The sequence below is a fragment of the Poecilia reticulata genome, linkage group LG15, assembly GCF_000633615.1.
Source record: "Poecilia reticulata strain Guanapo linkage group LG15, Guppy_female_1.0+MT, whole genome shotgun sequence".
In the NCBI taxonomy this organism is placed as follows: domain Eukaryota; kingdom Metazoa; phylum Chordata; class Actinopteri; order Cyprinodontiformes; family Poeciliidae; genus Poecilia; species Poecilia reticulata.
In genome coordinates this window covers 20,922,172-20,933,347 of record NC_024345.1, presented here as the reverse complement: position 1 = coordinate 20,933,347, position 11,176 = coordinate 20,922,172, and the positions used below count along the sequence as shown (strand labels likewise).

General features: G+C 42.1%; 1 long non-coding RNA gene across 1 annotated transcript; it reads right to left on the bottom strand.

Annotated features, from left to right (window-relative positions):
- Window positions 1-10,940: 10,940 nt before the first annotated feature.
- LOC108166946 (uncharacterized) lies at window positions 10,941-11,172 on the bottom strand. Its single transcript, XR_001777339.1, has 2 exons — window positions 11,082-11,172; window positions 10,941-11,012 (listed from the first exon to the last, which is right to left on the bottom strand). It is a non-coding gene; the product is annotated as an uncharacterized LOC108166946 (long non-coding RNA).
- Between the last annotated feature and the right edge of the window lie 4 nt (window positions 11,173-11,176).

Here is an 11,176-nt window from a genome sequence, read left to right as displayed (position 1 = left end):
GAATGAGCTGGCTGGGGACAGAGTGCTGAGGAGCCAGAATATCTGCAGAATCATCACCAGATGAAACGCAGCTGCAGGCGACGACTCGGTGAGAAGAGGGAGAAATAATCCTAACATTTATGTCAAACTCGAGGCCCAAGGGCCAAATCCGGCCCGCCGCAGGTTTTTATGAGGTCCTCCAGACTCTACAGGGAAACAGAAAATAATATTTAAACAGTTAAATCAAAGTCGTTTTTATCTGGACTCTGTCAAATTACATCAATGTGAAAATATGTTCAGTATTATTTAATTTTAAGAAGCACCAATCAAATGCAGTTATTTTTTCATATTTTAATATCTCTTTGAGAACATTAATGATCTTGATTTTAATGTTGCTTTGCTTCATGTAACCTTAACCTCCTTTAAATAAAGTTAAATGTCTGACCTCAGCAGAAATCGTCCATCTTTAATGTGTTTCTATTTATTTTCTGTGTTATGGAGAGAGACATTATATTTCCATCATTATGAAGTATCCATCCATTTTCTTACACCCTTGTCCCTCAGTGGGGTCAGGAGGTGCTGCTGCCTCTCCAGCTAACGTTCCGGGTGAGAGGCGGGGTCACCTGGACAGGTCACCAGTCTGTCGCAGGGCAACACAGGACACACAACCATGCATACACACACTCACACCTAGGGACAATTTGGAGAGGCCAATTAACCTGACAGTCATGTTTTTGGACTGTGGGAGGAAACCAGAGTACCTGGAGAAAACCCACCATGCACAGGGAGAACATGGAGACTCCATGTGGGAATCGAACCCAGAACCTTCTTGCTGCAAGGCAACAGCTCCACCAACTGCGCCACTGTGCAGCCCAACATTATGAAGTATTAACATTTAAACTTCAGATTTCTGCCTTTGGTTCTGATGCATTTATATTGTTTGTGATAAATGTTTAGTATTTCCTACAGATTGAGAGCCTGGAGGTTTGATCTGCTGCAGGTCGTTTTTACATCAGGAGGTTGAAACCGACCTGAGTGGCGACTCGTCGTGTCTTCATGTGTGGAGGCAGAACCAGAGTCTGGGGACATTCTGATGATTATTCTGCTTGTCTCTCTGAAATCTGGGTCATGTTGGGTCACTCTCATCCTCTCCGCTCTTTTCCAGAATATTCTGGATTCCTCCTGTTTTCGAATTCCATTTTTTCTGCATCCACCTGAATCATTTGGTTTTCTCTCTTGATTTTCCTCAAACAGAAATAAAATGTTTCTTTGTGAGTATAAATGTGTTGAGATCAAGTATATTTTGTTCTCCATGCCTTACAGACAAGCTGCTCTGTAATATTCTCCACTTTCAGCCGAACTGATCCGCTGCAGGACAGCTAAGAATTAATCATAATATTTGAAACCGATGCTTTGTGCAAAGAGCTCTCCACACGTTTCCTCACTAGGTGCTGATATGAGAGTCTGTCATCCAGAGTGACAGGAACAGCAGCTGCAGTGACTCAAAGGCTGATGGAAATACTTTTCTTGTTTCTTTCCCTCCTACTGATTCTGTGTCGCTGCTCCTGCAGACAGAAAGAAAGAAACTTCCTCTGATGACGGCGAATAACGGAGACTAATCATTTCATCTCTGCCAGCCTGAAGCTGCAGCGCTGAGGGAACATAAAACACCTGCAGGACAGATTGTCATTATGCTTTTTGGTTCATGAAAGCATTTCGAACCTGTGTGAAAAAAACTGAATGCAAACAGTGAAAAGATTTAAAGATGATGTGCAATTATTACGAAAACAGCAGGACAGGAAAACTGACAATATAATGGTAAACATTTGGGCTCGTGGGGTCAGAGTTCAAACAATGTAAACGATCAGAGAGCTGAATGTGTTTGAACAGATTCTGATGTAAATCTGAAATGTTTTTCATCCAAACTGTTTTTACCCGAGCAGAAAAGAGAACAAAGTTCCCTCTGCAGCCGGTTCTGATGCAGCTCAGTCAGAATATTCCTGATGATTCGTGATAAACGGCAACACGGATGCAGAAACTCAGCGAAGCTGTGAAGAGCATAACGATCGTCTTCAGAGCGTAAACTGTATTTATGAACCACTGTAACGGTTTTCAGTCGATCTGTTTCTCGCCTGCTCTCCGTTAGTTGACACCATGTTGTGGTTTCAGGGCTGGAATTGATTTTACCTTTTGAAATATAATAACTCAGCAGCATCAGAAATGATCAACCAGGAGTTTAAACAGCAGAGAAGAGAAATCAGTGTGTGCCGAACGGCCGGAGGAGAGATGAAGGTCTGGAGGTCATGACTGATGTTAAGGATTAAGGATGAACTGGAGCCAGAAACGGTTAAATAAGTTTAAATGACAGAAACTAGAATGTGCAGGATGGATGGTAACGTCTTCTTCTGTTTTCTGGACAAACTGTTAAAAAGACGGGAAGGCAAACGATTGGCCAAAAAGCAGGAACTCATGTTTAAACAGGAAGTAGAAGATTACCAGATTTCTTCAGAGACTCTGATCTTAACAGACTTGAATCCTCAGATATGTAGCTGATAATGACTGAAACTTTTACTGGGGTTTGTTGCACCAGCAGGACGGAACAGATGGAAACTATAAACTGGAAATCATAAATTATGACGTCGCAGAGGGAAGAAACTGCAGCAGATCAAACATTTTCTCTCTTCCTGTTGTATTTCATAACAAACCTTCAACCGTATTGCATCTCCAGCTAACTGCACCCAGCAGACCCATTGGTATAGTTGCAGATGCTGTTGGGCTCAGAGATGATAGACTCTACATATTGTCAGAACAAAAACACGTTTAAATGCTTCAAATGTCTTTCAGATGTTTGTCTTTTGTTTTGGAAATATCTGGAGAAAAAGCTTTAATCTGAGTGACAGGAAGTTTCTTCCTCTGGTGGATCAAACCGCTAATGAGGCTCCAAGAGCTGCATGAAAGAAGACATGATAATGTGGTCATAATGAGCTGCCTCTCCTCCCTAATGAAGGGGATTGTTGTCAGCCAGCAGAAACTCAGGTAATCACTCATGAATTGTTTTGATGGTATTTAAGGGGCTGTTTGCATGTAAATTAGAGCCGTAGACGCAGCAGCAGACGCATAATGTTGTCTCATTTCATCTTCATCAACTGCTGATGTTCACCTGGATGTGAGGCTTCAGCTGGTTTATTAGAGGAAAATGACTTTTTGTCTGAAAACTGGATGTTTCTGATCATCCCTGACAGACGGAGCCGTGGCTTTTCTGGAGGTTGACTTTCAGTTTCAGAAAAGTAAAAAAATAATTTCCCACAGAGATGCAGGTGAGATCAGAACTGTTTCCGTTGTGAAGGAGAAGCAGGGCGATCAAAACATCAGATCTATGAAGTCAGAGTGAAACTAGTTTTCCCAGATGTCTGTGATGCTTCGTTCCCTGTCAGCTGATCTGTGATCAGCAGCATGATTGGTGAGCAAAATGTTTACATCCAGATTTCTGATCCAAACCTGCCGATCAGATCGATCCTTATGGTGTGAAATAAAGAAGCTCTGTTCCTCTGGCCGTTTGTGTTGCATCAGATCGGCTTGTTGAACGATGGCAGTGCAGCTCCAACCTCTTCTGCTTCAGGTTTAATCTCTGAACAATTCTCAGCTCTCAGGTCTGAACTTAGTCGGGTTCAGACCTGAGAGCTGAGTTGCTGTTTGTTCATCAGATGCATCAGCCTGAATCTTTCAGGTTTAAAATGTTTTTGTTGCACAACCAGAAATTCAGAAACAAAAACGTTCACATTTTCTAAACATGTATTTTATAAACCTCATTTTGCACATTTTGATTCTGGCTTGGCGTCTGAAGAGCCGGGTTACTTTGACAGAACTGCTTTTGTTAGTTATAATTGTTTGGAGGAAAAGGCTGGTAGCTGTTTGCCGTAACAAGAAGTATTTTCTGTATTCATAAAGCAAATTGTGTTTTTCCACAAAGATTCAGTCAAGCTGCAGCCCAGCAGGAGTTAATGAGTGTTTACTGCCCAGTCATCCCCAGACTCTCCATTATTACTCCCTCCTCTTCCTCCTTCCCCTCCTCCTCCTCTCTCCATCCATCATCGTCTCGTTTCATTCCTCCAGCACCTCTCGCTGCCGTTTCCTAATGAAATGTACGTTGTGTGTTTACTGAGTGTGTTTCTGTCCCTGGTGACCAACCTGTTCTCAGAAAACAAGCAAAGTGTCCAGATGTGTGAAAACCTGAATCCGTCCAGAACCAGAAGCAGCGGCTGCAGCCAGCTGTCCGGCAGCAGCTGCAGAGCTGCGTGCGGTCGGACCATATGGCCAGGGGGGGGGGCGCCGCTGAGGGACATAAATCATAACATGCTGCATGGATTAATTAGCAGCAGAAAGACTCACAGTGTGTCCAGAAGCTCAGTCTTCTGGAGTCACGCTGCCGGGCGAACGAGTCGACCTCCACTGTCCTAGTCCATGTAAGCAGCGTTTGCCAGGCCAGATGATAATATTTGATTTGGATTGAATCGTTGCGCGCATCATGATTCCTCCTGGTTCTGGATGCAGATAGAAGGATTTTTGCTCTTATTGTTTTACTTTTGAATGGCTGTTTTGATGGGTAACCATGGCAACAAAAATCATATTTTTAAAAGTGACAGCAGCTGATTAGCATCTCAAAAGCTCAAATTATACCTGAACTTTGACCCCACATCCCAGAGGATGGAGGAAGATCCAACCGTCTCTTTCATCGGTCATGGTGGTCAGACATCTTGTCCCCTACTCCAGCATCCCTCCAGAGGGTCTTCCTCCAGGAAAAAGCAGAATGAAGTGACCTACTGGTCGGTTTTAAGGTCGCGCTGCGTCTCCAGGACATGGATGTGTGTTTTCACGGCGCCGACAGAGACGAAGGCAGCGACATGAGCGGCGGAGCGCCGCGGTGGAGCGGCTCCCGTCAGCCACGACTCCGCTCTGTTTGCTCAGGGTCACATGAATGTTTCAGCTGCCAGACAGGACAGCAACTGGAGCAGAAACACCAGCAGAACAGCTGAGGTGATGGTTAAACTTTTAAATAAATGTCATCAGACGTGTTCCGGGATTCTGAAGGTCAAATGTTTATTCATCACGATGATAAACGGCCTCAGAGTTCAGCTGCTCCTGATCCTCAGTCCTTTATGTTCAGCTTCAGATGATTTTGATTACAGAGGCTGATATTTGTCAGGGTGAAAGCTTTCAGTAAAAACCTGTTTATTTTTTCTTTCCACTGTGACCTCTGACCTCTTATTGTGAGGAATCTGTCAGGCATCAAGGTAACAAATTAGCAACTCTAAGGATTTTAATTAGGTGTGATGCAACGACACAGAATATTAATATGAACTTCTCTGACTTTTGTCTCCTACTACTCTCCATTTTGTAATATTTTCTGTTATTTTATATGTTAACTTTTTGTTTTCTCAGTTTTTCTCTCCATAAAAGCGACATCTGGTCTGATGTCATCAGCTAACATGATGCTGCCATCACCTAATCGACTTTCTTGCCTAAAGTTCCTCCAGATGACATTTACCATAAAATGGCACCAAATAAACTGAATTATATTGAACTGAATGAACTCAATGAGAAAACGCAAAGCGCTGGAGTTCAGGTCTAAACATTAAAGTAAAATAAAGGGACATAAACAGCCTTTTTACTTCTTTAATTGTAATTTTTCCCTCTGTTTTACCACATCAGGTTGATCTATGAACATTAATGCATGTTGATCAGAAGCACAGCAGGTTAACTTGGGGTTAATTCATGTTTTGTTCCTCTGACGGTGCTTTGATTCCTAATCATTGCTTTCATTAACCACCATTCAACAGCTGAATGTGAAAATGATTTCTGAACATTTCCCAGAATCACAAAGAGGCTCATTCGTTTTTAAAAACCTGAGATCCCAGCTCATAAAAGCCTGTAGAGTTTTTACGTTGTGGAACCTGAACGTCGTTTCCAAACTGTCTGGTTTGTTTTTATTTTATTTTATGTTTTTCTCTGCTGGGTTTCAGAAACAGACGCTGGATGGTTTTTAATGAAATCTCGCTTTAATGCTTCTCTATGTTATTTACAACTTTTATTACACAGAAGGAAAACTAAAATAAAAAATCCATCCTGGAAACTCAGTTCAGCTCAGTAATTTTCCACTGAGCTGTTTTATATTCACAATAAATGTCAATCCAATTCATATGAAGTAATAATCAATATTCAAAAGCTTCAGCTGTGATTCTGTCAGTCAGGATCTGCTGAAATCATGAGCTTCACCTTCCAGCTCAGCTCCTCTTCAACATCAGAGCAGCTCATATAAAACACATTAAATTCATGTTTAGGAGCAGATAAACATGTTTGATTGGAGATTTTATTCACTCAGCTGGATGAAATCAGCAGGAGAACCGAGCAGAACCTGCAGGCGGCTAACCAGCGGCTCGCTCAGGTCAGAGGATTTCTTCTTCTGTGCTTTTCTAACTTACATTCACTCAACATGAATGGCAGCTGGATGAACTCTAAACGGAGTCGACGTTTTTTACATTTTCAAGGACAAACATCAGAGTTTGAGCTTCGCTTCACAGGAAACCAGGAGGACAGAAGTTACTGCGTGAGGGTCCGGAAACGTTTCGTCTCTGGAAACCACGGCAACCGCCTCCGACCCGGAGCTGACCCCGGTCCTGGAGAGGACCGGGTCACATCAGCTGCGTTTTCAGGAGAAACTTCACTAAGAGACGCCAAAAAAACGCTTTAACAATGTAAAAACATAAACTAATATCCAACAGAAACACAGAGAAGTTCTGATCCGCTTCTGCACAATTAGACATTAATGGAGCCAGAAGAGCTGAGTGGGAGACGGACAGGCTGAAGGTTGTTACACTGAGTGGGTTTCATGTTCATACTGTCTGGGCTCAGATCCTTTAAATTCATTTATTTATCAGTTCTGTTGAAAGGTTTTCAATATGAAACGGTAAAAATCCACTTTCTGATCATGAGAGAAGGATCTGTGGGGGGCAGAAAAACAGAAGACAAAAACATGGAGGGAGGGAGGAAGACGAGGAGAGGATGACGATGGGAGCGATGAAGAGCAAGAAGGTCAAAGAGAGACGAGAGGGAGGAAGAAATGAAGAATGGAGGAAGAAAGAACAACAGATCGATGCAGAATGAGAGGAAAGATGGAAGAATGAAGAGATGGAGGAAGGAGCTGAGGAAGACGTCCACACATTGATGATGAAGATGAGGAAGATGAAGAGGGGAAAGTGATTTCAGACTGAAGAGAAAAACAAACTTCAGCTTGAAAAGACATGAAATATATTTATAAAAACAGAAATGAAAGGAAACATTATTATTGTGTCGAGTTTCTGCTTCCATGGATTCATTTATGTAAAAAAAACTTCAGCATTAGAAAAGAGTTCATCTGAAAATACACTGTAAAAACACAAAATCTCACAGAGTCCGATTCAGATTCAACATGCTGGAACATTTTAAATACGACAAAAATAATTAATAAGTAACTCTTCAGCAGGAAAATGAGCCGATTTAAAATCAATAAATCCTCAATGTTGATCATTTCTCTGATATAATTTAAATAATTCAACGTTTATCTCTAAACCAAAGTTTCTTCTCTGGTTTAGTTTCTTCTTGGTCAGACTTTTGTGTCACTAATTAAGCTGATAATGAATCTTTATGACTCAGTGAAATACTCTGACATTTCTCACTCCCATAATTTATCAGTTGCTTGGCGATGAAAGTACAGAAAAAAGGCGGCACAATGCAGGAAACCTGCTCCCTGGCCCTCCGTCTCCCCCTTGGAGCCGCCTATTAGACCAAAAGCTTTTAGTGGAACCTCAGTGAGACGGACCCGACTGTGAGGAGACGTTGGAAACGCTTTGTGCTGCTGGAGGTGCAGTGCTCAGCCTGTGAGGCGTTCAGGGGGGAGAGGACGGATCTATTCATCACAGCTCTACGTGCTGTGTGTGTTTCTGTCCTCAGCCGGACCAATCAGATGACCAGATTACAGATCTGGTTTGGTTTCAAGAAGCTGCTGATGCGGGATGAGCTCATAGAAATATGCAACATAGATGCTTCTCCAGAAAGATTTCTGTCTGCTAAAACATTTTCTGCTTTACTCCAGAAGCATTTTAAGTTTCTTTTGTTTTACTTTAAATTGCCTCAGAAGATGCAGATCAGATCTTTCACATGTTCAGGTTTCCACAAAGTTTCATGACATGGAAGAAGAACAAACTGTTTTCTGAAGACACATTTTCTACGTCAGACCAAATTTTATTTTAAAATTCATTTGTAAATGAAAAACATCTGAAAATTAATTTTTATCCTTGTGAAACCTTTTTCCCCCCAAAGCAAGAATAAAATTTATGTTGTGCAAAAACTGACCAACAGTTTTTCTATCAAGTATTTCTGATGAGAATTTTTTTTCTGTAATTTCCAACAGTTTCAATCTACTTCTTTATTTTTCCTATTAGATTCTGAATGTCAAGTGAGAAAAATAAATATTTTTGCAAAATTGATTTTCTTTAGCAACAAGAAAAAACAGATTTAGAAAAAAATGTTTTTTCTTTTTTTCTTTGTAATGGATGAGAAGAAAAATAGTTTCATAAAGTTTGGTTAAAGTCCATTTTATCGACTGGAGGAGGAGAAAATATTCTGAAAACATTTGGAAACGTCTTACTGCTGACATGCAGTCATTGTTTCTGCTCCAGATGTTTTTCCTGATCTAATTTGCATCAGTTTAATAAATATGGATGAGTTTTTCTATAAATGCTTCAGTCACAGAGGGAGGAACAACAGGAAACGACTAACATCCCAGTCAGACACAAGTCAGTAGAACAGAACTAAACATATTGTATATGTGTGAAAATTCAGGTGTTTTAGCCGTGAAGTGCAGAAACATGGCGAACGAATCAGAGCAGATCGTCAGAAAAGATCCGAGCTGTGTGCAAAAAGCACCAAGTTTAATACGAGAACATGAACATAACAGCAGAAGACGTTTGTTGGGAGAATCTGCTGTGAGGAAGGATCTGCCATGACGCTACATGACCTTAGCGCTTCAACATGGGCTTTAACTAGGACGTTTTCTGATGCAGTAATTGTCTCATTGTGGCAGAAAAAGACCTGAGCTGAACTGACTGGGGGTAAATGGAGCCTCAGTGAACGAAGCGCCGCTGCAGGTCAGCAGCCGGGTCAGCAGGTGGGTCAGCAGCCGTGCGGACCAGGTGGGTCAGCAGCCGGGTCAGCAGGCGGGTCAGCAGCCGGGTCAGCAGGTGGGTCCATTGGTGGGTCCATTGGTGGGTCAGCCGTGCGGAGCAGGCGGGTCAGCAGGCGGGTCAGCAGGTGGGTCAGCGGCTGAACAAGAACATAAACGCTTTAGCCTCTCCAGGCTTCACTCATCATTTTCTCACTTTTTAAGAACTTGAACTCTAACAGGTTAATTTCCTCAGCATAACTATTCAGACTTTCTGAGGCGTTTCTGTTTATAGTCCTCAGTGTTAATAACAGTGAGGCCTGAGCTGCTGAGGAAGGAGCGATGTGTGGAAATGAAACCAGGCGTGTGCGTCCTTTCATTTTATTCTCATCCAACACATGCATCCAAAATTTCAATCAGAGTTCCTGCCGGCCGTTAAATGGGCCACATTTGCATCTGGAGAATGTTTCATTTCAGCTGACGGAGCTGGGTTTGTGTCCGCCTCTCCTCTCCTCTCCTCTCCTCTCCTCTCCTGAACACGGTGTCATGTGGTGTCGCTTCGCTGATCAGACACATTGTTCTAAATATTCCTTTAAATTCAGAAGTTTCTCCATTTTTTTGAAGAATTACTTTTTCACCAGTTTGCTCCATTCCTTCAGACTGAACTGGTGGAACTGGGTCAGGTTTCCTTGACTTCTGGCTCACACAGCTTTTCCAGTTCTGCCTCTAAATATCAATAATGGACTGAAACCAGGTTCCTAAACATGGACTGGCTTTACTTTGTCTCCAATCCGGTGGCATCCTAACGTTCCTCGTCCATTTAGAATCCCATGTGTTCCAGTTTAATGTCCTGACTGTTCTTTATTTAAATGTTTCCCATATAAAGAGTTTTCTGATATCACACAAACAGTTTTATGTTTTGTCTTAAAATGAAACTAAATTCCAAATCAACTTTATTTTGCTGATAAACTGCCTAAACGGACTGATAACGGTTCTATCTTCATGCTCTGTAGAAATGTTGACATTTTTGTGTAAATTTGTCTAAAACCTTCTCAGCGCTTCCCTCCTTTCTCCACAATTAGCCCCGCCCCTCCGTGTTTCCAGGCTCCGCCCACTTTGATGCAAACATCCATCAAAGTGAATATTGTCTGTATTTTGTTTTCACAGGGAAGTAAATTTTAAAATATATCCAACACAGTGTCTATGTTTAGCTTGAAGGTTGTGAATGAACCAATCAGAAGCCTGAAAAGCTGTGACATCATTATGATCAGGTTATTTTATCAACACTGAGTTATGGCTTCATGGAAAGTTATTTAAAATGTCAAAAAGAGAAAGAACAGACATGAATTCTCTAAAAAGGTTTGAAAGCAGATAACAGACGGCTCAGATGTCACTGCATCCACTTTATTTCCTCCCAGGTGACAGAAACACATTTCCACTGAGACTCTCCCTCGTTCCCCCCGGAGACGAGACGCTGTGCTGCAGAATGAACTCCAGACAGATCCCCATCAGTCCTTCAGATGTTTCTCTGGCATCACATTTACTGTCGGCCTGTTTACTGGAGCAACTTTTAAAAATAAAGCTTTGCTTTTAAATCCTGAACATTCGTCAGAGGACCGAACAGGCAGGCGGGTTTGGGATGAGCTCCAGCATCACGTTCTGGCATTAATGGACAGAGACAAGGAGGCTGGAAAATGCTGCTGATTGTCATGGTGGATGTAATATTTCGAACCCACATGCGAGAACACGACCAGAAGAGACGATAATGAATACAATAATGATTTATTGAAGTCAGGGGAAGGGTGGTGAATACTGGAATGAAGAACCAGGTCGTCTACTGTCGATGAGAGAACAGAGTTAGAGGCTGCGTAGGAAAGGGATCCGGAGGTAAACAGAGAGGGCTTACTTGAGATGGGTGGATATGTGGCGTGAACTAGAAAACGTTGGAGAGCGGACAGGGATGGCGGAGTAGGTTCCGGTCTTGTACAATCCTTTCTCCGG